The 25052-nt window shown below is 37.2% G+C and overlaps 1 long non-coding RNA gene across 1 annotated transcript; it reads left to right on the plus strand.

Moving 5' to 3' along the window:
• The first annotated feature begins 4021 nt into the window (after window positions 1-4021).
• On the plus strand, window positions 4022-24720 carry LOC120522820. The gene is made up of 3 exons (XR_005632520.1): window positions 4022-4107; window positions 20545-20635; window positions 24626-24720. It is a non-coding gene; the product is annotated as an uncharacterized LOC120522820 (long non-coding RNA).
• Window positions 24721-25052: the final 332 nt, after the last annotated feature.

Here is a 25052-nt window from a genome sequence, read left to right on the forward strand (position 1 = left end):
GTTTAGTGCACCCGCCACCTCGGCCTGGCATGTAATTACCTTTGCTTGGTCCGATAACGTCCTCTATTACATGATGTTGACATGCCCCTCAGTCCAGACCGTAGGTTGGGCATTCCTGTCCGAGTTGTAGCATCGAGAAAGGGCATTGGCATTGGCTTGCAGTACAATCGGGCGATAACCAACCCGATTACTTATAAGGCTGTAGATATAAAACCACCTTGTGCGCGTGATTGGATTCCTTATGCAAGGCCATTCACTGTAATGGTCATGGTCTGACACAAGAGTGAACTCACGCCCCAAGAGGTAATATCTCAGCTGAGTAATCACCTATTTAATAGCCAAAGCTTCCCGCTCTACTGCCGCATACCTGGTTTCATGATCCAGCAGTTTCCGGCTCAGGTACATAATGAGGTGTTCAACTCCAACGACACTTTGGCTCAGCACGGCTCCAAGACCTGTGTCCGAAGCGCCTGTCCGCTAGCGAGGCAATATCAGTATAGCCCCAGGCTGGTTGGCGATTTTTCAGGCAGGTGTGGAGCAAAAGCGCGGGCCACCTGCTCCACTATTGGATGGCTCGATTGTTTATGTGGTTGTAGCCAACTAACCACTTTAGCCCATAAAGCCATTGCCTGTTTTTTCATTGCTTTAGCAGGTTTAAATATCCAGGCCATTAGGTTTTCACATGCCAGCCTGGGTTTCTCCTACCTTTATCAAAAGGCTTATAGTAACTATAGTAAGTTCCCAGTGCGTTCCCAGATGCACCAGGCTCTACCCTGTGGGTCCCGATTCTACTCTTCCCCAGATCTTTAACAGGATGATGGGTTGAAGCATACTCAAGCTTTCCCCAACACGTCCCGAATGACTCCCACTCGGTGACTCGGAGCAGCACTTACTATGTTTTGGTCTGACTTCCGGTCTCTCCAAGAGGTCATTATCCTGCCGACTACACCAATGTGAAAATTAATAAACTCGACACACTTAAAAAAGGTTTGGGGCAGCCACCCATATATTATTTCTGGCTGCAAAAGACATTTTTCAAATAGCACAGAAATGTTCTCAGTACGGAGTCCAAAACAGAACTGCATGGGTTGCAAATATGGCGGCTTTAGGGATCAGACAGGAAGTGACGTAAGGGAACTGGAAGTGATGTTCTTCTGGGCACCGGAACCGGAAGTGACATTCTTCTTGGCACCAGAACTGGAAGTGATGTCATCCACTCTAAATCAGACAGGTTTTCCCGCAGCTGATCTGCAGAGATAACAGGAGACAGTTTAGTGCACCCCGCCCACCCCTGGCCTGCCGTGGAATTACCTTTACCTGGTCCATACAACTTCCTCCTATTCGCACATGTGCTAGTGCATAAAGTCATAAATATGTAGCAAAGTGGTTGATGAAACAGAGATGAGCAAAGAAAATCTCCAACTTGAAGCAAATCCTGAAACACAAGTGCCTGTGCTCTGGAAAATCACTACATTAAAAGCAGATCTGACAGGAATAAATTAGCAGAGTACCCATAACTCCTTTGGGAATCATCAGGACATAGATAAAACTGTCCATTTGAATGTTCATGTGAAATGAGAAAGCAAGGATCTTTCTATAATCATTTTACGTAATTTTTTGCCAAGTGTTGCACTAAATTCAGTACTTCCATCCATTTTTGGTTCATCAGCCACAGGGACACTTAATTCTAACTTCATAGTTTTGGGTTTAAAATAGGAATCAGACCTGCAGGGAATGCCAGTCCAACACAGGGCACACAGTTACACAGATAACATTGAATTACATTTAAATTGGAAAACCTTTGGTATTAAGGTAAGTACTGAGTAGCCTGATAAAACCTACACATTTACTCTTAAAAATAAAGGCACCAGAGTGGTTCTTTGGAGTGATGTTATAGGGAAACCATTTGTGTTTTCCCAAAAAGACCCATTCACATGAAGGTTCCAGAAGGAATCTTTATTTATTTAGATCTGAAACAGGCTCCATATGGTAAATAACCATGAATAGATGCTAACAGATTTATGAAATACCTTTGGCTCATGATTTAAAAAGGACTCTTGCTGCATACCATAACAAAGGCTAGGTCCGGTTTTCTTAATCTGTTAGTGTCCTGCCAGATTGGCCTACCACACAATAAAGATTTCAGTTTTTTCTTCATATTTGAATTTTTTAAGCACAAAGAACAAACTTATGCAAAGAACCTTTCCCAGAATTAAATGGTGCTTTTTTCGAGTAATGGCTCTACAAGGAATCACACAACCCATTAAAGAATCATAAAAGGCTGTTAAATAACCAGTATTTTTAAGAGTGCACTTGGAAAATTAAACAGGGCAGTGAATCGACCAGTAGTTGAACACAGGTTCCCAGAGTTGGGTAGGAATATGTATTAACCACTGTGCCACCCTTTGAGTGTTGATGTGTACACGTGTACTCTGCAGTCAACTGGTACATCATTTGAGGTGAACATTAGCCCACTATGGCTTTTAACTGCAATAAACAGGTTTAGAAAATGGATGGAAGGCTATATGGAACTTCAGAGGAAGAACCCAATAATTTTACAGCTATATAAGTTTTTTCATTGTTCTGAAATAAACCTTAAACCTAGCTTCAAGCCAGTACAGAAAAAAAATACTTGGAATCAAGATCATATTAGTTAGTTGTAACTAGTGTCCTTGGTGCTATATTTCAGATTAATACATGAGGTTTAAGGAGATCACTTCCTTTCAAAAAGCCACAAGTCCATGGCAACATTCTTGTTCCCTGACTTCATAAATGGTCTACCATGTTATCCCATCATGAGCTTCCCTTAGTTTGCCTGGGGTCTTTGTTCTCTTATCAGACTTTGGTGGTCAAGAAGAATTGCACATCCTTCTGAGTTTCCTGCCCTTTGTTTCCTTTCATGTGCTGTTTCCTTTCTCGCATTTCTTCCTGGGTGATCCGATCTCTAGGTCTTCCAGGGAACTCAGTATTCATAAAGACCAAGTCACTTAATGGTGGCACACTTCCCAACACTAGCATAGTAGCAAATTGTCCCTGGCAGTTCATATTTCCCGCCTAGGTCTTTGCTGCCCTACACAAACACGGAGTCACATTTTGCTGCTTACTGTACTTTTTTTGTTGACTAGCATTTCCATAGTTAGTGTATGTTTAATATATACTTAAGGTCCTTTTTGAGCTATTTCATCATCTTTTCAGTAGACACAGTACCTTCAACTCTGGATTTGATAAAACTGAGAAATATTTACAACACCCAGATGCTCTAAAGTGAAGACAAAAGCATGAGTGAAATCTTACTTGACACCTGTGTGACTTCATTAAGTTCACTGTCCCACCACACGTCTTTCCTGATGAAAAACAGACGACTAGAAGTTTTCTTATTTGGATTTCTTTCTGGTTGATTAAATAATGTTTGGAAAAGGAATTTGTGTCTGAACTTTTGTTTTGGTGCACTCCTCTGAGCTAACCAAAATGAGAGAAGAGGGCAGTGCTTTGCAGTTATTGATCTGATGCAAAATCTCTAATAACTTTACTATTTTTACAAGATGAAATACTTGTTTAATATAATGTTTCTTTTGCAGTGATTTCTGTGTATAGGAACTGACCAAATTTGATTCTTATCCTTCCGTTTCTTATTAGATTTTGCAAATGAAAATAATTTTAATATTATAGAGTATGTTATTACCTTCATTGATAATGCAATCATATCTTTAGTGTAACATTTACTTTCGTCAAAATTTCACCTTTATTATTTATTAATTTATTTTTGGTTTTTTTTATGCAGATGGTTCAGAATCTCTAATGGCCATCATTGGTAACTGAAGTCATTCAGGAATTTGTCATCATCAAGTGCCTACTACAGTTTGCAATATACATGGAATATGAAGTTCTGGTGCAGTTTCAGTGATTTGTATACCTGTTTAACTCTGGTAGAGACAGATAAAACAAAAGCAATGACAGAATCTCCATCACAGATGACAAGACTCAAAGAGATTTCACAGTTACAATGACTGGGCTCAGAGAGAGATGACACAGGGCAGTACTACTGTGCCATTAAGACCGGTGTAGATAGTGCTGAATATTTTGGAGTGTATCTCCAAGTCAATCAAGGTGAGAAAATCATTTGAAACAGTTTGACAAAGGAGCTTAATCTTTTATTAAATTTAACATTATCGATTGTTTCTTAAACCCCAAGGAAAGTTATTACAGAACAGTCATTTTGTGCCATAGAGGCATCAAGTTTTTAATGATTTTTGTTTTTAATTGATTAGTCAAAGTTCAAAAGAAGTGAACAAGTTTTTCTTTTAACAGATATTGAATATTATATGTTTCCTATAGCGTGACCTTTGACTTTTTGCACTGGTAGGTGTAAACCTCTAGAAAGTAGAAACTCAAGGCAGTCATTTAAAATTCAAAATGCATTAATATGCTAAAATGTGAGATCAGATTATAAATGTTTTAGTCATCAAAAGGTTATATAGGAAAGAGATGATGACAGGAAAAAAAGTTCTAAAATAATGAGTTAACTTCATTATCTGACCATTAGGCTGAAGCTTCATAACGCACTGGTGAGGCCTCATCTGGGGTACTGTGTGTGGTTTTGGTCTTCAGGCTACAAAAGAGGAAATAGCAGTGCTAGAAAATGTCCAGAAAAGAGCAACTAGGCTGATTGCAGGGTTAAAGGGGATGAATTAGGAGAAAAGATTAAAGGCGTTCATAGATAATTTAGTTCAAATGGCTCTGGAATATGTGAAGGTGCAGATCTACTCGTAGTCAAAGGCTGCACATTCAGAAAGGAGAAAACTATCAGCGGAAACACATCTGGAAATGCACTGAATATAGGATTGGAAAATGTTGTCTACGCTGCCATACCAAAAATGGATTATTAGTCAAGATATCATGAACAATGTTCATGCATAAATGAATCGGATGTTTTAATATTCTTCCTTTCGCCTTTTTATATGCTCAATCATTGCCTTTATCTAATACATTTTCTGTAATAATTTTATGCGTTTGCGCTTTATTCACTCAAGCTGTCGAGGTGCGCTCTTTTGAAGCTTCGCCTTAACTATTTTCGATATGCCTTTATTAAGCTGCGCCAATTGAGGTCACCCTTTTGAAGCTCCCAACACCCTAATTACAGCGCCTGCTATTGAAGGATACCAGATTAAGAGAGGACTTGACTGAAGTTTTTAATAATTTAAAGGGAATTAGTACAGTGGATCCTAGACTATTATTTTAAAATAGGTTCATCAAGAACATGGGGACACAGTTGAAAACATGTTAAGGGTAAATTTTACACAAACAGGAAGTTTTTCTTTACACAGAAGTAGTAATATATCCAGGCATGTTCTGTCAAAAATTTAATCAATTTGATTGATGAGATTAAACCCGCCCTTTTAATTAAAGACCCGGAAGTCCGCCCCACAACCATCTGTTGTTTGTTGACCTTTGATGACCTTTATCCAGCCCCTGTTGATTGATGTGGAAGTCACCACCCCCCACCATCTGTTGTTTGTTGACTTTGATGACCTTTAGGGCCATCTGTTTTCCCAGGAAACTGTCAAGGGGTAATTTGATGGATGCCCCACCCTCCTTGAGCCCCCCACCACCCCACCCATCTCTGTTTGATGACCTTTAGCCCAAGCCATCTGTTTTCCCAGGAAACTGTCAAGGGGCGATGATGGATGCCCCCACCCTTGAACCCCGGCCCCTGCTTGGCCACCTGCCTGAACCATCGCGTAGGGCAAGTCCAGACTCCAAGGGCTGCCTAGGCCCCGCCGCCCCTTGAACCCATCACCACCCCAACCACTTCCCAGCCCTCTTCCTAAGACAACCAGGCATGTTGCAGCCGGACCCTGTAAGTTCAGGCATGTTCCTATCCATACCCAGACTGAATGGCCGCCTAAGCCTCACCGATAGGCAGCACATGATGTCTGGCCCCTCCACTTGAGGACATACACACACACACATGCTCCGGTCGGACCGGTCTAACTTTTCGCCGCTCCTGTCAATATTGCTTTAGGTAAGAATCCTGGTATCTATGTAACAATTATTTTAAAAATCTCATTTAATCAATGCTATATCATTTGTAAACCCTTTGTATTTTATCTAAGCCCACTTATAGGGCCAGCTTTACCATCTTCATGAAAATCCTTTCACAGAACAACAGCCGACATCATCTCAGGCGGGTCTGCGTTTAAAAGCTTCAACAGCGCACAGAAACGAGATGACAGGGACGCCTCGCAGCCTGGCCTTTAGCAGCCCCGCAGCTTGTGCCTTTAGTTCAAAGCACACTGAAATACAAGCTGTCCGGCTCTCTCTTCTAACAGATCAGACAGCTTCCCTCTGGCGCTCAGCGAACTGGCCAGTGCCGGCTCTCTGCGCGTACATGCAGGCAAGGGCACGTAGTCTCGAGCACCAGAAAGATCTCTCTCTCCTCTCTGTTCACACTGCCCGAGCGCAGCCAGAGCCGCCAGTCCAGGCCTATGCTCGGAGCCGTGTGTAAGTTCCTCATAACCTAACCCAGAGCCGGAGCGTGCATGCTTCTCAACAGCTGAGCGTAAACCACCCCTTCTTCCATCCCCATGCGCTTAGCACGCTAAATTTTTCCCCAAGACGGATGGATGTTTAAAAGTTGGCTTTCATGATAACGGAAAACACTGAGATAAATGATTCGATATAAGCCCTCATACACACACAGTTAAATAAGATGCAACAGAACCCTTTTAAATTACGCTTGAGACGTCCTAAATTTATATATGAATTAATATATTTATAATTTGTATTAAAATCGATCTAAAACTAACCCCTATTCTATCCATGTTAATCCTCCCTCATGAAGAAACCGGTTAGTTTTTCTAAAAGTTGAATGCCTTAGGGCTTTGGGGAATCATACTTCAGACGTTAGGGCCGCCAGGCCGTTTATGACCCTTAACCGTGTGGAGCAAAACAGAATGTGTCTGTTTAATCAAATCTACGAGTTACAACGGAATCTATTAATCAAATTCAGATAACCATTAACCTCGTGCCTGGATCAAAACTTTGGAAGGTGAAGAAAGGTCTTACGAGATACGTCAGATGTTTAAACAAACATTAAGCAAATCCACTTTTTAGCGTCCAGCGAAAGTTGTTGATTTAGACACCCGGGCAAAAAGGGCCCTTACGGATGTCCGTTAAATGAGGCAAGCATCTGTTATTACAGATTACGGAAATTTTAAATAATACAGCTTTTGGGTATATAAAAATTTCAGACGCCATTACTCAGCAGGCCGTTAATACTGAAAAGGAAACCATCTGTCGGAACACAGCTGGTATGGATATTTTTGATTATTATATGCGCCCAAAAAAGTATGTTTTAAACGATGGATGACCCTTATATTTTATCTTACTATGAATAATTCATGTTTTTCTCATGTGAGGCCCGAGCGATGTGGTGTAATATAAGATGAGGGATTTATTTCCATCTATCTGTGTGTCGGAAAGTACAAATTCTAGGACTGAAAAAAAATATTAAGTTTTTCATAAAAGGTTTACAATCAGTAGTTTTGTCTCGGCGCAGGAAAATTCAAACGAACCTTTTCTCTGAAATATTCAGCATGGTTTTAAGGGGGGGTGTGTATACCTGCAGAATAAAATTTTATTAAATAATAAGGCCCCGGAATTGAAATTTTAACAGTATGTTGGGAATGCCTTTTGAGGTTTTTTAAAATTATTAAATATTTTAAATTAAAACCATATTTCAACCGTTAGACACCCAATGAAAAGGGCCGAATCCCGGAATTTAGACTAAGGGATTTCAAGTTCAAATTCATTTTAATGAAAAATTTATTAAAAATAAACCATTTGGTTTTTACTATAAATATAATTTTTTTAAAAAAATCTTCCAAAAAGAAAAAAATTTTTTTGATTTTTTAAAAATATTTCTATATTTTAAAAAAAATTTAAAAGGAAATTTAAAACTTTTGCATTAAAGGGGAAATTTAAAATTAAACCTTTAGAATCAATTTTTATTTCGTTCTTTAAAAAACTTTATACATAACAAAGGGAATTTCTTTATAAAATTATATTTTTTAAACATATCTTTAAAATTTAAATTTTTAATTAAATTAAAAAAAAGCAACCAATTTGTTTTAAAATATTAACAAAATTTTTTTTTAACTACTTTTTCAAAATTTTTAAAATTTTTAAATTTTTTATTTGAAAATTGCTTTCTTTTAAATCCCAAATTTACTTTTTTGCTCTAATTTAAAACCGGTATAAAAATAAAGGAAATAAATATTTCTTTATCATATCTTTTTCTGAACAGAGTTTTCAAGAGTTTTAATCGCGCTTCTAAGTTTTTGAATGGCCACAATACCAATATGTCCTTTTTTAAATTAATATATACCATAGCTGATATTATTTTTAACTACAGCTTTTATCTAACTCAATTTTATTTTCAGTATCAGAATGTAGTTTAAGTTATTTTTTTTGGGTTTTATTAATTTTCATATTTTGATTCTTTTTCTGTTTCACTCTTGCGCCCTAGGGGCCATCCCATTTGAGAACTACGGTTGTGGGTTTTGTAAAACACTCTGTTTTTAAGCTAAATAGATTTCTTTATTCATCGTCATCGTGTTCCATTTTGTTATAAATTGTATTTATCTCTATTTACTAAACATTTGTATTATAAAATATTATCTTGTTCAGGTTTATTTAAAACCATTTCATCAACAGGCTCTTTGGTACTCAGGATCTTTGTATAATACAAAGTTTCAGAAATTTCTGTTAGCTGGTAACAGCCTTCATTTACATAAAGTTAGGCCTAAATAGAAATGTTTAGATGGTATAGGAGCCTGTACACTAGCTGATTGATAGAGGCTTATGCTGACAGTTAGACAAATCAGGATGGAAATATTTATAAGTTATTAATATATATAGTTGAACAACAGATTAAATTTATTAAAACTTTGGGGTTTGTTTTTTAGGTAGTCAGGTGACATGGATATCATTGAAAACTCTTTCCTCTGTTTTAAAAAGCACCGCTTTGTTTTAGCAGCATCGGAGATGACAAGTTTAACTGTGATTTCAGAGTCAACAATGCCTGATCTTCGAATGAGTCAAAAGGACCAGGGTTTTGCATGGATCACTGAAATGGGAGAGTTAGTCTAGACATTTTATTCAAATGTAACAATGTCGCCATATACAAAATAAATAGTTAAAACAAATTATACTAAGTTTGGAGATTAAACAAGTTAGCCCGTTCAATGGTATTCAACTACATCACATACATAACTCGCTGGATTTTTTCAGAAATGTACATCATGCAAAGGACTCCATAAAACTTTGAAGAAGGTGGCATTAGCAATTGGTGGGATGCTCGTTTAAAGACTTGGCCCAAACCTGGATTATCTGATCAAAAATTTTACGTGTTCCTTGATCCGGAAGACAATCAAATCTCGCTGCACCTGAATAGCTGAGTCTAATGGAGCACTCTGCCTGATATATAAGTTATTAACTAAGTAATTACTTAAAATGCTGGAGCTTTTAGCCAGTCTTATCTTGAAACTGCTTGAGTATAAAACATTGAAGTTAGGAACCAGCATGAAAAGAAACCTTTGAAATAATTGCATCTTTTGGGACTGCAGATGACATTGTATCTACTAATGATGTTCCAGGTCCTAGCAGGGTGAGATAGCATCCGCAAAAGAAGAGTATGAATTAAGGTGCAGTTTGGAACTATCACCCAAGGATGGATTATGCGAATGGCCTTAAAAACTGACGACCCTGATTGAATTTCAAGCTCTGAACTGTTCAGATTATCCTTGATATAATAACGTAGGATCTAAAAGACCGGCAGGATGTTTAAAGACAACCCAGCCAGACACAGCCCGCGGTTCGTTTGACAGTGACCGCCAGGGTCCTGGTCAAAAATCTTTGGGGCTCCCAAAATCTTTCTACTTTTTCACCAGAACCCGCAAAGTGCGTCAACGGAAAATGAACATTCTATTCAGGAGTATTGTACAAGCCTTTAAAAATGGACGCTTTTACTTACTCAAAATACCCGAAATAGCCGGGCTTTTCTTAACGCCCTTTTATGGACCAAGGTCTGATGGACCTTTTAAGGTTTTATAGGTATCACCCGGAAAATCAAAGGGTGAAGTGTCGAATGAATGTACCGGGGAGATCACCAGTTTTTGTCTGCTTTTTAAACACCCTTTTTTGTTGTAATATGTTTTGAAGGGTTAAACCTCTTCAATTTTAATATTGTTTTTTAAAATGAAAAAAGTACCATTTGATTTTTTAAAATTTTAAACCCCAATTTCTTTCAACCCCAAAAGGAGGTTCATTGAAAAGTTTTTATAGCCCACAAATCCAGGCCGCTTTTGGGGGAAAAACTTTTGGGGACTCACCCCATCGGCCTGACTAGGCCTTTTGGAAAAAGCATTTTTATGAGGTCTTTATTCGGGGCTGTGAAAAAGTACTTGCATAAAACCCAAGGTCTCGGGGGATGGTCATTTGAAAGAATACAGAAAAGAGAATACAAAAAACACGCCCCAAATTGTCCCTTTTTTTGAAAAAACCCCAGGTGAATTTTTGAACATGTCCATGACTGGTCCCCTGTGGAAAAGGCGCTAGATCTCCGCCCTATTGACCTTTAAAGAATACAGATTATAAGTCTTTGGCACTTTCCCTTACAAGATCCAAGGCCCCTCAGGATGTTTGACAATTAAGGGAAAACCAGAATCAGAATCATAGGTTAAGGGGCCATATTTCTAAAATATCTTCGATTATATCTATTTTGTTAGCATGTCGGGCCCGTTCATTTTCAAATAGGTGGTATACTTCCTGTCAAAAGGTTAAAATAAAACAAAATCTGAGATACTCCTAATCGGCAACATTTGTTATTATGCATAGGTTGTCTTGCATTCTAATTCTAAAGCTGTATAAACTATTGTTAATTTAAACAAATGCACCCAATCATTTTGTTTATAACTAAATTAAATAATCCTTATAAAAGATCCGGTATAATATTAACACTAAAACTGACATCATTAAATTATTCTGTGTTTTTCAGGCTTATATTTAAATTTTTTTAAGTTTATTTAAATGAACTTTAAGATACATTCAGACTATTCCAGATTGATGTCAAAAAGCTTATTATTTATTTCAAAAGGTTTCTGTTCATGCTGATTTTCTCACCTATCAATGTTGTTTTTTATACATCACAGCAGTTTTTCAAATTGTAAATAACCTTTATAACTCACTTTTCATGTAATTGTTACTCATAATTAACTTTTATTTATTTTGCACAAAGTCCTTCACCATTAAGACTACCAGTCTAGTTCATATTCTAAACTCCAATATTGAATGTTCTTCCGAATCAGAGGAACACAAACCTGACTTTTAGTTCAGATAAGATTCTAACAATAGTCGGCTCATGTTAATCAGCCTCATACTAGCAGATGTTAAATAATGTTTTCCCAACTCGGTGGAAACCCAGTGGAACTGCCTACATAGATGACAGTTTAGTGATATATATTCGCAGAACACGAGGTTATGTTGTAGTGGCTGTGTTTGGGGTGATCCTGTTGATCTAGTCTTAATATGTTTTTAATCTCCTCTGTGACTTAGTATTCGTACATTTTAGTTTTTTACTATCTTATATTTATAGTCGAGTCATTGTTACATTTTGGAATAATAATGTCTAGCTTAACTCTGCCCTTGACTTGATCCTGCAAACCCTGGTCCTTACTCGTGATTCAAGAGTGCAGACACTGGACTCTTGAATCACAGTTTAAACTCCGCCCTTCACCTGATCTGTAAAACAAAGGGATTTCCAAACGAGGGAAGATTGCAATTTCTGTCCATGTACCTGGACTCCTAAGGTAAAGATAATTACTTTACAAAAAAATTATAAAAAGGACACTGTATGCAAAACCATCCTTCTATCTTCTTTTTAGGCCAACTATTAAACTTTGAATCGAACTGCTCAAAAAACCAAAGGTTTGACAAAAACATAACAAATTTTTTTTTTTAAATTTTTAAAGAACCCCTGGTAAATTAACATATTTTAAAAAAAAAATTTTTAAAAAATGATATTTTTAAAATTGGCCTTGGGAAACCCATGTTCGAAAAAAAAGGGTTTTTTAAAACCCCCCTTGTCCCCTTTCTGTTAAGGGGAAAAATCCCTTTTTTTTTTTCCCGGGGGAAATTTTTCTTTTTTGGAAACCCAAAAAATAAAAATAAAAATGGGGTTTTAAAATAACAAGTCTGATTTTTTTTAATTTTATTACTCCTTATTTGGGTTTTTTTATGAAAATAATTTAAAAAATAAAGCAAAAAAAAGTTTGCAAAAACCCATAGGGGGGGTATTTTTAAAATTTTTGGGAAGGCCCGGATTTGTCGTTTAAAAAAACTTTTTCAAACTTTTTGACAAACCCCTTTTTTGGTTCCCGAAAATGTTTTCCCCAAAAACCCCAAACCCCGGAAACCTGGGGGGGCCCTTTTAAAAACCCCCCCCCAAACCCTGTGGGAAAACCCTTTTCATTTTTTAAACTACCAACAACCCCCGGATTTGTACCACCCAGGGTGAATTAGGGGGTTTTTCCGGGGGGGGGGCTTTTTCCCACAATATTCCGGGTCCCGCGTAGGGAAAGCCTTCCCAGGCCGGAAAAAGGCCGGGTCAGGTACAGGGAGTGTTGGTTTTCCCGGAAAATTATGAGCCCTGGTTTTAAAAAAAGGGCCCCCGGGTAAAATTTTAAAGCGTTAAAAGAGTTTGATGGCCTTGTAAAAACGGTGGACTTTACCGGGAGGGATTAAAGGATAACCCCACCCAGAAACCCCGTGGTTTTTGAAGAGGCTAAACCCCTTTAAAAGTTTTGGGCTGTTTAAATTTTTTCTTTTTTTCCCCAATTCACGTTTTAAAAAAGGCAGACGCCCGGGAAAATACCATTCAGGGGATTGTAAAACCTTTTTAACTTTTGGGGCTTTCCCAAAAATCCTAAAAAGGGAACTTTTTTGGGTTTTGGGCCCAATGGTTGAGGCCCTTTTTAATTTTATGGTTCCCAAAAATCAATAACCTAAAAATTTGCGGAAATCCCTTTTTTTCTTTTTTTAATTTTAAATTTTTTAAATATTTTTTAAGGGTTGGAAAATTTTTAATTTTAAAGTTTTTTGGTTTAAAACCTTTGTTTTTAAATTTTAAAAAATTTTTCTTTAAATTTAAAGGGGGGGTTTTTAAAAATTTTTAGGGGAAAAAAAAAAGGGGGGCAAAGATTTTGAAAATAATGGCCCAAACCCCTTTTAAAAATTTTAAAGGGTTCATTGGCGGGAAAGTTTTCCTTAAAAAAACCCAATTTTGGGTAGGTGTGGGTTTAAAAAAAAAAACCAGTTTTTTTCCTTTTAAAAAAAACCCCCGGGGGAAATTTTAACTGTCCAACTGGCCCAACCTTTTGGGGAAAACAAATTTCCCATTTGCCCTTAAAAAAACAGATAGATTTCCCTTTCCCCCAAAAACCCTTTTTTTGCTTAATCCCAAATCAGCTATTTTTAAAAAATTTTAAAAATCGATTTTTTTTGGGCCCCCCTTTTTTTAATTATTATATTTTTTAAAATTTTTTAAAAAAAAAAGGGGTTGGATACTCCTTCGGTTAAATTAACAGGGGTCTGATTCAATAAAGCTTATAACTATTGTATTTCCAAATGCACCAATCATGTTTAAACATTAATAACCCTTTAATAGATCCGTATAATTAACACTAAACTGATCATTAAATGGTATCCAGGCTTACTATTTAATATTTTAGTTTATTTTAAATAACTCAAGACACATTCAGATGATTACTGCTCAAAATTTTATTGTTCTGTTCAGCTGTTTTCACCTATCAATTTGTTTTATACATTGCAGTTTCCCATTAATCCCCTTAAACTACTTTTTCATGTAATTATTTACTTCAATTAACTTTATTTATTTTGACAAGCCCTTTCACCATTAAGTACCGTTAGTTCATATTCTAAACTCCAATATTGAATGTTTTCTGAATCGAGGAACACAAACTGACTTTAAGATAAGATCAAATTCCGTATACTCATCTAGTTAGATTTAAATAATGTTTTCAATCGTTCAACCAGTGGAACTGCCTACATAGATGACAGTTTAGCTGATAATATACTCAGAACAGAGGTTATGTTGTAGTGTGCTGTAGCTTGGGGTGATATCCATGTGATCTAGTCTTAATATGTTTTTAATCTCCTCTGTGACTTAGTATTTGTACATTTTAGTTTTACTATTTATCTTTGTATAATATGAGTCATTGTTACATTTGGGAATAATAATGTCTAGCTTAACCTCCTTGACTGTGATCCTTGCAAAACCCTGGTCCTTGACTCGTATTCAAGAAGATTGGACACTTGTTGACTTTGAAATACAGTTTAAACTTACAGCCCCTTCACCCTGAATGCTGCTAAAACAAAGGTGCTTTTGCCAACAGAGGGAAGAGTTTTCAATGATAGCTGTCCTAGTACCTGGACACCTAAAGAAAGAATAAACCCAAAGTTTAATAAAATTTTTTTCCCTTGTGTTAACACATAATATTATGTAACTATTCATCAAAGGACACTGTAGTGTACAGGTCCTATACCATACTATAACCATTCTTTTTTTCAGGGCTCATAACTGATGTAAATGGAGGCTGTTACCAAGCATTAACAGAAATTTCTGAAACTTTTTTATACAAAGCATCCTGAGTACCAAAGAGCCTGTTGATGAAAATCAGGTTTTAAATTAAAACCTGAACAAGATAACTATTTTCTATTCAACATAAAATGTTTAGTAAATAGAGACTAAATACAATTTATAACAAAATGAAAATCGATGGACGACTGAATAACCAAGAAATCTAATTTAGCTTGAATCCACAGAGTGTTTTACAAATAATCTCCTACAACCGTAGTTCTCAAACTGGGGATTCCTAGGGCGAAGATGTGAAAACAGAAAAGAATCAAAAATATGAAAATACATCTATTGAACCCAAAACAAAATAACTAAACTACATTCTGATACTAGAAAATAAATATTGAGTTAGATAAAAGTTAAGTAGTTAGAATAAAATATGCATCTATGGTATATCATTAATTTAAAAAAGGACATTTTATTGGTAAGGGCCACTTTCAAAAACGTTAGGGGCGATTAAAACTCTTATGAAAACTCTGTTGCAAAAAGATATGATAGAAGATATCAGATGTCTCCAGTTCCTACCCAGTTCCTTTAGGGGCTTTATACTGGCTTTTATCATTTAAAGGAGTACAGAAATTAAAGCTATATGCTATGTTTGGGTGGATGTAATCAGAAAGGCTATGATGATTCTAAAGATCATTCAAGAAAACTGTTGGAAAAAATGGGCAGAACTCTTTGGAAACAAGGATTTTCTTATGTTTTAAAATTGGACCTTTACAAAGATGCTTTATTTTCTATTAAAGCAACTGGTCATTTTATGTGGCTACTGAAATGTTTCGTTTTTTCCAGGTAACAAAACATCTAGCAATACCAGGTTGTGTGGCGTTCAGTGCTTTTGTTTTATGGCACTGTGTATTTGACCTATAATACTTTTCTCATGCCCGTTATGGAGCTCTGTCTAATTACCTGAAGTTACAGGAATTGGGAAGTGATGAACTATTTTGGTAAGAATATGTGTTAAGGTCTACATAAGAGAGTATATAAAACAAGTGTCACCCTAGGACCCTAGCATGACAAAACAAAAATCATAATTGAGCTTTTCTGTTTAACTTTTAATTAAAAATAGTGAAAATGCTTTCCAGTTATCACCTGTGTTAACAGAAATAATTTTAGTTTTTGAGTAGACAGAAAATATCAATTTTGTGCTAGTGTAACAACAGTGAGTGCTTTTACATGCACGACAAAACTGGGTTAAGGTGAGTAATCTGTCTTAAGGTAGAAACCTGCTTTCTTAAATCTCCGTTTTAATGCACAAGTGTATTTACAGAGTTTTCCTTTGTCAAAAGGCTCCTATGTTATAGAAATGAGCTAAGGAAAAGTTAAAATCATCACTGACCGCAGCAAATCCTAAAACACGTGGAATCTGTCTCTCTTGTGCAGTGTGGGATTACTTTTAAAAATAACTTAATTATATTACTCACACGTCTAAAATCACCCGGCCTTTGGGGGGCTACTATTCCGTATTAAAATAATTACTTTTCATTTAGCGAAATGAATGAAAACACAGTTGCCTTATGTCTATTAAGCATTCGCTTCGATATATGCTCCTGGATCCCGTTCATCATTGGAGGCTGTCTCCAACCGGTTGTAACAAATGAGAGTTTATAAAGTTAAAATGTTTCGATATCCCAGACTATTAAAAACATGCAGACCCCGGGGCAGAGATTCCCCTGCTACAGTAAGCCCGATTCGAAAGAGTACGCATTTCACAAACGGGACCCTTCTGTACGTAGTTCAGAATACTGACCCTTACTACGCCAGCGCTGATACACAACCGGCCTGCGCTTTTAAACCATGCCTGAGTATTCTCAGAGAAGAGGCTCTGTTTGAATTTTCAGACGCCGAGACAAAACTACTTGATTGTAAAGCCCTTTTCGGTATGAAAAAGCTAATATTGTTTGCTTCAGTCCTATGAATTTGTACATTAATCGTCGTACACGCAGATAGATGGAAATAAATGCTGCATCTTATATTATACGCGCACACGCGCCTACACACGAGTGCACGCACTTGAGAATAAACGTGGAAATTATTCATAGTAAGGATAAAATATAAGGGTTCATCCATCCGTTTTCTAAAACATACTTGTTTGGCATATAATAATCAAAAATATGCCATACCGTGATCCTTGATGTTTCCGACGAGATTCGGTTTCCTCTTTCAGTATTAACGGCCTGCTGAGTAATGGACCGGTCTGAACACTTATTTATATACCCAAAAAAGCTGTATTTTTTGAAATGTGCCCGGTAATCTGTAAAACAATGCTGCCCATCATTTTAACCGGACATCCATGTGTAATGGCCTTTGTCCGGTGTCTAAATACAACAACTTTCGGCGGACGCTAAAAAAGTCCGGAATTTGCTTAATAGATTTGTTTAAACATCTGTACGTATCTCCGTAAGACCTTTTTCACCTTTCCCAAAGTTTTGATCCGGCCACGAGGTTAATGGTTATCCGGAATTTGATTAATAGATTCCGTTGTAACTCGTAGATTTGATTAAACAGACGCATTCTGTTTTGCTCCGACCACGAGGTTAAGGGTCATAAAACGGCCTGAGCGGTCCTAACGTCTGAAGTATGATTCCCCAAAGCCCTAAGGCATTCAAACTTTTAGAAAAAACTAACCGGATTTCTTCATGAGGGGAGGATTAACATGGATAGAATAGGGGTTTGTTTTAGATCGATTTTAATACAAATTATAAATATATTAATTCATATAGCATTTAGACGTCTCAAACGTAATTTAAAAGGGTTCTGCTGCATCTTATTTAACTGTGTGTGTATGAGGGGCTTATATCGAACTATTTATCTCGTGTTTTACACGTTATCATGAAAGCCTTTAACTTTTAAACATCCATCCGTCTTGGGGAAAAAATTAGCTGCGTGCTAAGCGCATGGGGATGGAAGAAGGGGGTGGTTTACGCTCAGCTGTTGACAAGCATGCGCGCTCCCGTGCCTGGGTTAGGTTATGAGGGGAACTTACACACGGCTCCGAGCATATGGCCTGGACTGACGGCTCTAGCTGCGCTCCGGGGCAGTGTGAACAGAGAGGAGAGAGAGAGATCCTTTCTGTGTGCTTCGAACTACGTGCCCTTGCCTGCATGTACGCGTAGAGATTCGGCACTGGCCAGCTCGCTGATGCGCGCAGGGGCTGCTAAAAGCCAGGCTGCGCAGAGGCGTCCTGTCATCTCGTTTCTGTGTGCGCTGTTGAAGGTTTTTAAACGCAGAGCCTGTCTGTGAGATGGATGTCGGCTGTTGTTCTGTGAAAGGATTTTCACGGAGATGGTAAAAGCTGGCCCTGTAAGTGGGCTTAGATAAAATACAAGGGGTTTACAAATGATATAGCATCGATTAGATAGATAGGTATTTTAAAAATAATTGTTACATAGATACCAGGATTCTTACCTAAAGCAATATTGACAGGAACGGCGAAAAGTTAGACCGGTCCGACTGGAGCATGTGTGTGTGTATGTCCTCGGAAGTGGAGGGGCCAGACATCATGTGCTGCCGGTGAGGCTTAGGCAGGCCATTCAGTCTGGGTATGGATAGGAACATGCCTGAACTTGTACAGGGTCCGGCTGCAACATGCCTGAGCTTGTCTTAGGAAGAGGGGGGCTGGGAAGTGGTTGGGGTGGTGATGGGTTCAAGGGGGGTGGCAGGGGCCTAGGCAGCCCTTGGGCATGTCTGGACTTGCCCTACCGAGATGGTTCAGGGCAGGTGGCCAAGCAGGGGCGGGGGTTCAAGGGTGGGGGCATCCATCAAATCGCCCCTTGACAATTTCCTGGGGAAAACAGATGGCGGGCTAAAGGTCATCAAACAGATGGGTGGGGGTGGTGACTTCCTGTCATCAATCAACAGGGGGCCGGATAAAGGTCATCAAAGGTCAACAAACAACAGATGGTTGGTGGGGGCGGGACTTCCGGTCTTCAATTAAAAAGGGGCGGGGTTTAATCTCATCAATCAAATTGGATTAAATTTTGACAGAACATGCCCGACATATTACTACTCACAGAGAACCATAGACAGAATAAGCTGTCATGTAGCGCTAGGCGTGTAAGAAGTTAGGGACTTTCAAAACTCGACTTAATGTATTTTTAGAATAATTAAGTGGAGAGGACTGGCGAGCTTTGTTGTACTGAATGGCTTGCTTATGTCTAGATTGTTCTAATGTTCAAATGTTCTGACCAACTGAAAAATAGATTCGGTTTTGTAACATACGGTGTGACAAGGTTGTGGGTTGCAAATCCAATAAAATGATTTATTATATAAGACAGCTGCTTTCTGAACCTTTAAGTATTTGCGACCCGAGTTTTCATAACAGTTTTAATCGCGCCCCAACATTTTTTTGAAATGTAGATGCATATTTTATTATACCTACTTAACTTTTATCGACATTTATCTAACTCTATATTTATTGTTCTAGTATTAGAATGTAGTTTAATTTTATTTTTTTTGCTTTCAACAAATGTTTTTTTCATATTTTTGATTCTTGTTTTCTTTTTTTCACATCTTCGCGCCCCCCTTTTTGTTACTTCGTGCTCCCGTAGGGGGGCCTGACCCACAGCTTGAGAACCACTGATATAAGAAAATTATTTTTTTAACCTTTGAACCTTCCATGATTTTGCTTCTGTAAGCACATCATACAGTATACTTTGACAGACACTCAGTTGCACTGCTGCCTAACTGTTTCATTGACCTTGGTTTGATTGTGGCTTGGTCAGTGTCTTTGTTGCATTTACCCAGTTTCTCTTTGTTCACATAGTTTTTCATTTGGTTCTGATTCTTTCTGCCACATTCCAAATATGAGAATATTAGTTTAATTCCCACCTATGAATTGATCCTGTGTGTGTGAGCGTGGATGTCCACATGAGTGTGTCTTGTCATCAGCAACTTCTTTCTTTATGTCAAAAACTGCAAGAATAGGCCTTCAAAGAAAACAATATGTTTAGATATTAAATACAAAAAGAATAATCAAAGGTATTTGAGATTATATTTCACCACAGATACTACACATGGAGGTAGCTTGAGTTGTTTTTACTTTTTCCTTTAGTATTTTGTCGTAATATAACTCTTAAGCAATTCCCCCATCTTGTTCACTTGTCTTGCTATTTTGGAGTGGTCATCGACATTATCAACTTACAGTAATCACAATGTGATTTAGCACTTTACTCGTTGAACAAAAATGGAAAATTTATTAATATTATATTGCATTCCTGCCTTTGTTGTTGAGTATTTGATGTTGATGTTGCAATATCTTTTAAGAATTGTCATTTAGTGGTTATACTGTAAAATTAAATATTTTATTAGATCTTCATTTTGTGTAATCTGCTTATCGTATTATTTGTCTAACATTTTAATGTAACTTGTTCTGGTAGCCTCAACCCTTGCTCCTTCATGTGTACTTTAAAAGAGTCCCTCTCCTTCCTCAGCAGCCCACCAATACCACTCTGACTGCTCCAATCTGTACCGTAATTCCTCCTTCCATTTGGCTCCTATGATCTATTGTATTTTTCTGGATCTCTTTCCAGCACTTTCATGCTGCATGCTCAGTTTACACTGCTCACTTCTGGTCATAGGCAACACCATCTACTCTCACTTTCACTACTTCTAAGCCAGAATTCTTCCAAGGACACTCTAGTTCCGATATACCCAGGCCAATGAATTTAAGAAGAGAAGCATGTTTTGTAAGTTTTTGATCATCTCTCACTCCCTAACTCACTCATATATTGGCTTCTCAGAATGGCAAATAATATTACAGTAATAAATCACAAAAACCTGAAATCAATAGTGCTATCAACCAGTGTTTTTTTATTTATTTTTATTTTTAGGTAAACCCACGCAAGTAACGACCACAAACAACACAGTGACCAGTACGGCTTTGAATGAACAAAAGCAAACTACAAGTACTTCTGAGAACTCGTAAGAATCTTTTTAAATTTTTAACTTGAATTTTTTAACGTTCTAAAGTTGTGGAGGACAAAGAGTGGAAAAGTGAATAGCACTGTTATCTCTCAGTCCTGAGATTGAATCCTCGTGCAGTAATGATATGTGTGAAGTTTAAATGTTCTTTTTGTAACTGTGTGGATTTTCCTCAAGCACACCGTTTATCCTCTCCCATTCCAATGTGTTGCAGGCAACACTAAACACACTTGAGGTAAGTGGATGTGTCCATTGATGGTGTGGCTTTATATTCATGGTGGGAACCTGCTCTGCACCTCGTGCTAATGGAATAGGCTCTTTCAGAAGTTAAGTATTTCTAAACTTTCTATGCTCATGTGTGAGTCAGCAAATCAAAAACTTAGTCATCTTTTCTTCAAAGATTTTCCCACTTCTTGTTTAATAAAGGTCATCCAGCAAATCCTACTTCTGAACAGAGTGTTATTTGTGAATTTTGCAGAAATATTCTTTCTAATGAATGATGTTGCTGCTTGTGAATATCAATATTTCACAAGTCAGTTTGAATAAACTCAAATAAGGATATAGATTTTCTAAAAAATAAAGGTATTTTCCACCTCATATCTGGAGGCAAAAAAGGCATGAAAGGACAGATTCATATGAGACTGGTGAATATAGAGATTGGTGCACATTAGAGGTTATATGAAAAAAAAGCTTATGCTGACAGTATCTCTTAAAACCTTACACAAATACAGCCTTCCTGGTGGAATATCACAACAATAAGTATCAGCCTGCAACAGTAGGCGTGGATGCTAAGATTTATACCGTCCGATGATACTTGTTTTACTTTGGAGACACTAGGATCACACCCAGCTTTCACCTGTCATGCATACACTCACATACAAAAACAATGATAAAGAAGCTTATTGAATGGATAAACAATAAAGATAAGCACATATATTAAGTAAATAATGAAGGAAATGAAAACAATTAGTAAACTAAAAACATGTATGCAAAAGCCGTCCCCAATTCCCAGACAACAATAATTATTTACAAACACTACACAATGAAACCTAACAATACACTAAGTACTAGAGCGATAAACAGTCAACACTTATGCCACAGTCCAAAACACTTACATACAACAGGTGTAGATGGTGTGAGAATGAATTGAGATGCCAAGTGAACAGTTTTGTGTAATGTTATGAAAGTTTTGTCCTACCGTGTTCCAGTTGCTTTGTGAAGATCTGTAGAGTTGGGAGTGCTCCTCAGATGAAGATGTTTACCAACTCAGATGAAATTACATGAACAAGCAGGCACAAGGCAAGCACATAAATCCAGAATGAAACTAATCCATGGTGGTTGTAGCTGAATTCAATAGAGTGTGATGCGTAGAAGCAAATGTATACAGATAGTCATTAACTTCTCTGCATCTTTCTGGCTCCTTTTTAAAGGGACCACTAAGTTATCCTTATTCCTGTGTCCTCTGAATCTGCCCAATGGTGTAATACTGCTGGGGTTGCTGAGCTGTGTGCAATTTAAGTAGACCTGCTACAGGCTCCTTCTAGTAGCAGATACTCTTTATAGCTGCAAGAACATAGGGACAACTGTTTTGCCCATGGCACTTAGCAGTCTAGTATTTGTAAAATATACTGTAATCGCGACATGGATCTCTAATTATACTGACTTGAAAAGTTGACTATGCATAGAACAGCAACAGAATGTTCAAGCACATGGATTGCTATTGAGTAGGCCCATAACTGACATATGGACCACTTAAAGACATTTTGTGACCAACTGAATCCTACACATGACACAGTCTTGCTATCTAGACTCCTTCAGGTATTAACACAGGAGATAAAAAAAAAAAAATTGTGGCAATTTATAGATTTTACTAATAGATTAAATTTATTTTATCTATTAGTTGAAATTTTATTCCTTTACTTTGTGCTTTTTGTGCAGTGACAGTATGTATATAACTGACACATGAAATATGTGGGATCAATGTTTCTGTTATCAACGTATGCTTTTCTGACATGGATGCTGGGAAAGCCAACAAAGAGATACCTTAAACTTGTTCGTTAAATGTCAACTAGGACAGAACTTTGAGAAACACTTGCAAAGCTCAGTTGTTCTTTACCTTTGTCGTTCATTATTTTATTTGTGACTGAACTAAGACTGATTGTTTTCGGAAACATGCCCTGTACGAAGCCTAGCCTTCATGATTTGCTTTTGCACTATCTCACAACATTTGGATCTTATTGAGTGCAATAAACTTAGAATATGCAGTAATCATGGGCCTATAATGTATTTGAGGATTTTTTTATTTATGAGTGTCCTACTCCCCTAACCCCGAATCACAAGGGATAACTGTTTTCCTTTGATATTTTGTATTAGATTACATGAACTTTATTAGTCCCAAGGGTATATTGCACAAACATAAACAAGATACAGCCTAACAGAACAAATAGTTCAATCAATCTAACGAGACTTGACTTTATTTTGGAAGAATTAAATGGAAAGGACAGGTGAGCTCTTTAGGGCTACATGGTTTGTTCTAATCCAGATTGTTTTAATGCTCTAATAAATAAATGTACATTGTGCAGAAATTGTAAAATTAACTTGGAGTATAAGTATTTAGTTTGGGACATTGGAAGTAAGCATTTAGTTGCTTGATAGCTGCAAGCAGAAGGATCCCCAGAGGCACTACTCAGCACACCATGTTGAAATTTGTCTGACGCTAAAAGTGCTCCAAAGGAGCACCTCCTGGAGGGGATGACACACATATTTCATGATGGTATCTGGTTTTGCCAAAATCCTCTTTTCCACAACAGCTTCCAATGTGTCCAGGGTTTGCCCTGTGATGAAGCAGGCTTCCCTGACAAGTTTGTTCAGGCATTGGCAACTCATGTTGCTTTCCCAGGAGACCACAGCATAGAGCAATATATCTACGTCCCTACTCCTGTATGGTGACTGGTCACAGAGGGTCTTTTGCATACAAGATGTCCATGTCTTTTTGGCGTTGAGTTGCAGGTGGTTCTATCTGCACTACAAGACGAAGCCCTCTACAATCTTCTAGTACTCTGACCCATACCCATTATTAATGCAACCCATAATGGAGGAGTCATCTGAGAATTTCTGTAGGTGGAAAGCACTGGTATTATACTGGAAATCTCTTGCGTCAAGAGTAAACAAGAAGATGATGAGATGCTCCAGGATTACACACTACCATTTCTGACGCACAATCCCCTAGCCTCACAAACTGCAGTCTGTTGGTCAGGTAGTCCATGATTCAGAAGATTGTAGGGCATCAACATGTATAGTCATGAGCTTTTTATCCAGACAGGAACAATGGTGTTAAATACACTAGAAAATGTGAATGATATAAAAATGCATCAAGAATTCTAATGCAGGAGATAAACATCCTGGCGAATGTCAGACATTAGTTGATATTCTTAACTGATGCTGTTGGGATATGTGACTTCCCCTTTGTGTCTTTATTCTAATATAAAGCCTAGAAGAAGATGGGTAGATAGTTACATGTGAAAAATAGAACTTAAACTTGAATGCAAAAGTGAAGAAAAAAACTAAGACAAGACACAAGACAAGTAGGACTTCTTTATGTGATTCCTGGAAGAAGTTGTCCAATTCAAGAGAACATTTCATCATAGTTTAAGGAAATGTTGGATAAAAAATAAAGATTTATTCACAAGGTAAAAAAGTAGGACTGTATGTGTAGTTTCATTTTGTTTATAATTCTGTGTATTCAGGTAACAATAATTTACAATTATAATATGCATGATACAAGTTCCTAAGTATTGTAATATTATATTTTCATATAACCTTAATCTAATTCAGAGTCTAACCCTACAGAACTGACTGTAAGGCAGAAACGTATTCACTAATCCATTGTGAAGTGTATGTATATCAGAAACAAGATTTTTATTTTTAAAAAATGTATTGATAAAAATTGTGTATTTGAATATATGTACTTTTCTCTGCTTAATTTTCTAGTATCACAAACAATTTGGTGCTGCCATTTTGTATATTTTTTGGAACATTGGTTTTTCTGCTCCTACTGACTGTAATTGTCAAAATTAAAATAAATGGTAAGTAAGATCACAACTTTTAAATAGTAAAACAAACAGTAAATGTATAAACTGGTTAATACTGATAAAGGAAGCATTTTTTAGAAATATTTCAGTGTTTTCATGATTTGATACAGAAAGCCTCTCCATTGAACAAAGGTTATCCACAAGATAAAGATGCTCATAAAAACCACAAGATGGAAAGCTCATTTTGTAGCTTTTTTACTTTTAGTACAAAGTTAGCCAGTGAACAAGCTATTACTGGGTTGGACTCCTGATACATGAATGAAGGGGTATGTGGGTCTTCAATTTAAATGCTGAGTTCCATTTGAGCATGTCCTGCTTTAGCACAC

This window comes from Polypterus senegalus, unplaced genomic scaffold (genome assembly GCF_016835505.1).
Source record: "Polypterus senegalus isolate Bchr_013 unplaced genomic scaffold, ASM1683550v1 scaffold_264, whole genome shotgun sequence".
In the NCBI taxonomy this organism is placed as follows: domain Eukaryota; kingdom Metazoa; phylum Chordata; class Cladistia; order Polypteriformes; family Polypteridae; genus Polypterus; species Polypterus senegalus.